This window comes from Propithecus coquereli, unplaced genomic scaffold, assembly GCF_000956105.1.
Source record: "Propithecus coquereli isolate 6110/MARCELLA unplaced genomic scaffold, Pcoq_1.0 Scaffold41, whole genome shotgun sequence".
Classification (NCBI taxonomy): domain Eukaryota; kingdom Metazoa; phylum Chordata; class Mammalia; order Primates; family Indriidae; genus Propithecus; species Propithecus coquereli.
This window is the reverse complement of record NW_012149841.1, coordinates 7,628,773-7,631,809: the sequence shown is the minus strand read 5'-3', so window position 1 is coordinate 7,631,809 and position 3,037 is coordinate 7,628,773.

Below are 3,037 nucleotides of genomic sequence, written 5' to 3'. Positions count from 1 at the left end.
AATAATAGAAAACAAATGAAAATTCCTTCACCAGCTTTCCATCTCAATCCTCAATCCCAGGCCCCAACAATTTTGCTACACCAGCTGTCCCCAACCTTTTTGGCACCAGGGATAGGTTTCATGAAAGACGATTTTTCCATGGGACAGGGTGGGGGGCAGGGACTGGTTTTGGGATGATTTAACCACATTACATTTATTTTTCACTTTATTTCTATTATTATTGCATTGTAACATATAATGAAGTAATTGTGCAACTCACCATGACGCAGAATCTAACGCTGACCGGACAGGAGGCGGAGCTCAGGCGGTGATGCGAGTGATGGGGAGCGGCTGTAAATACAGATGAAGCTTCGCTCACCCTCTGCTCACCTCCTGGCACCAGTATGCAGCCCAGGGGTTGGGGACCACAGTGCTACACAGTTTGGTGTGTCACCTTCGGGACATGCACATGCAAGTGCGTAAGACGTTTTCCCTTCAAAAATGAGCTTGTGCTGTCGCTTCCTCTTTCATCTGACACTGTGTGATGGACAGGAACTCCTGCTCAGTCCTCTTCACAGCCATGTGTTATTCAGACGGGTTTTTTAAAGAAAGTTTTCAAAAGAAGTAATACCAGTGCAATATAATGTTTTCCTTGAGTCCACAATTCCAATCAGTTGGACAAAAACCGAAAACTTCAGGTTAATGTCTATTTCACCTCTACAGTATGGCAGAGATCAGACAGAGGGAGGGGAATAATCTACATAAGACAGTTAGAAGATTCTAAATGAGCAGGGATCAGTTTCGTAATACTGATAATCATCTCTGGGGTTAAGTGGGACTTTGTCATTTATCTCATGATTGTCCCAGGTTGTAATCCTGTGAGAGGAGAGGGACACATTATCCCCATTGTAAAGCTGAAGAAACTGAGGTTCAAAGACGCTTACGTGCAGCCGTAAGGACAGGAGGCTTTGACTGACTCCCCAAGACCCTACGCCAGCAGGGGAGCCATAAAAAGGAGCAAAGTGCCCTGTTGGCATCTGATCTCGTGTCTTGCATAGAGCTGGGACTCCCTCCTCGGTTTCAGAGGAGTGCTGTTTTGTGACATCTGGCTTAAGGGCTGGGCTCCTCTTAATCCAAATACAGTTGTCATTAGTCTACAATGTTTTGTGGACACCTTTGATCTGACCGACACTGTTAAAAACCAGTGAATGCAGGAAAGTAGGACCTGCACTGGGCTGGCCACTGCAGCCTCTGTCCCAACCGAGGCAAGTTCACTCCCCTAGAGAGTGATTTGGGCTGGAGGAGCTCTTCCCTGGCCTGGAGTTGAGGTAGTCGGGGGCTCCATGACTTCAAAGAAGGGGAAGGGGGACTCACTCACAGCTAGTTCAGGGGATGAAAGTCCCTCATTCACCCTTGTGGTTTCAGAGGTGAGCAGAGAGCCTGCAATCATCTAAGGCTGGCCTTGTGTTTCAGTGAAGCCGAATGAAATGAGGAAAAAGGATGAGAAAGGCTACCTTCCTCCTGCAGCCTTGGGCGCGGCTGGAACAAACCATGATGCTTGGAAAGAGTATCAGGTGTCCCAGCCCTGCCATCCCAGAGGAAGCCAGGTGACCTGCTCCAAGAGGGGGGCAACCTTGCTTCCTCGGACAGCATCCTGAGGGCTGCTGAGGGTCTGGCTCTCTTGGCTCAGATTAGCAATGCTGGGAGGGACTGACAGCCGTTGTCAGGCTCTCTCTGGGGCCCTCACAGAGGGGACTGTTACTGTCATCTGGTACCACTGTGGGTCAGGAGTCTTTAGTCAGCCAGAGGGGAGACGCTGTCCAGCAGGACATCTTCTCCCTTTTTCTTGGTCTCCCCAGTAGCCTGGATGGTGAACCTCAGATGGAGGGGCCCGAAGCCAGTTCTGCAGAAGAGGTGACCTTTGCCAGGGCTCTACTCTTCATGAGCCCCAGGAGCCCTGCTTAACTAATTTGTGCTTCTGGGGGAACCCCAGGCCCTTGGACCTAAGGGGGTGCTCTTTTCCAGGTATGGGAGCTAGTGGAAACAAAATGTACCATCTCCCCAGCCCTCAAAGGAGAATAGAGGCAACTGCAGATTTAAACAAGAGGCAGAAACGAAAGCCAGAAACTTCTGGTTTCATGAGAAAGTGCTGAGGTTTTGTTGTTTGTGTGATTTGACTGATCTAAATGTGTGGCTTTCAATCTGGGGTTGAAATTCCTCAAGATCCCCAGAAGTTCCTCTAGAGGGAGCTAGGAAGAGCGTGAGCTAGTGGGGTTCAGGCCCCCCTATTCCCATGTCAACTAGAGCCATTCCACTTTTATCCCATTAAAAAAATTGAGCATAATATGAAGGTTATTTAATCATTATTTTTTTTAATAAAGCGTTTTGCAGCTGCAACTAAGTTTGAAAACTACAGGTCTGCTGCCTCCGTTTTCTATAGAATGCCAGTCCTGACCTTCTGTTTATGTATAACAAGAAGATCATTCTTGCTTTAGGAGAAGAGAGAGATTTCGTTCATTCATTCTGCAAATATTATTGAGTACCTCCTTTGTGCCAGGTACAACCGTGTATCATGAAACACAAAAAGGCCCAAGAAAGGCCACCCTTGCCCTTGAGGATGCTGTGAGGCTGTGCTTGGTTGCACAGGTTACACCATGACAGCCCGTTCGGAGGAGTGGTAAGAATGTGAGCTTCAGAGTCATGTCTGGGTTTCCAGCCTCGAATAATTTGATTCCAATCAGCTCTAGCCACAGACACAATTCTCTTCCAGACCCCTCTTTTTCTCTCTAGCCTTACTTTCAGTATCTTCAGCTTGTGAGGCTTCTTTGGGACAGCCATGCTCTTGGTCTTTTCCCCTCAAACCATGTTGTCTCGCGGGGGCCACCTTAATCTATTTGGGGGTTTTTAAAAAGGATGTAACAGCTACACTCTTGATTTGGTTTGCACTCTTTTGCTGTTTTTCCTCTTTCACTAGGGGCTGCTCCATTAATAAGGAGGATATAATGTGTAAAGAGATCAAAAACCAAGGCTTTGGTGTATTAAGCTGCTGAGATTTGGG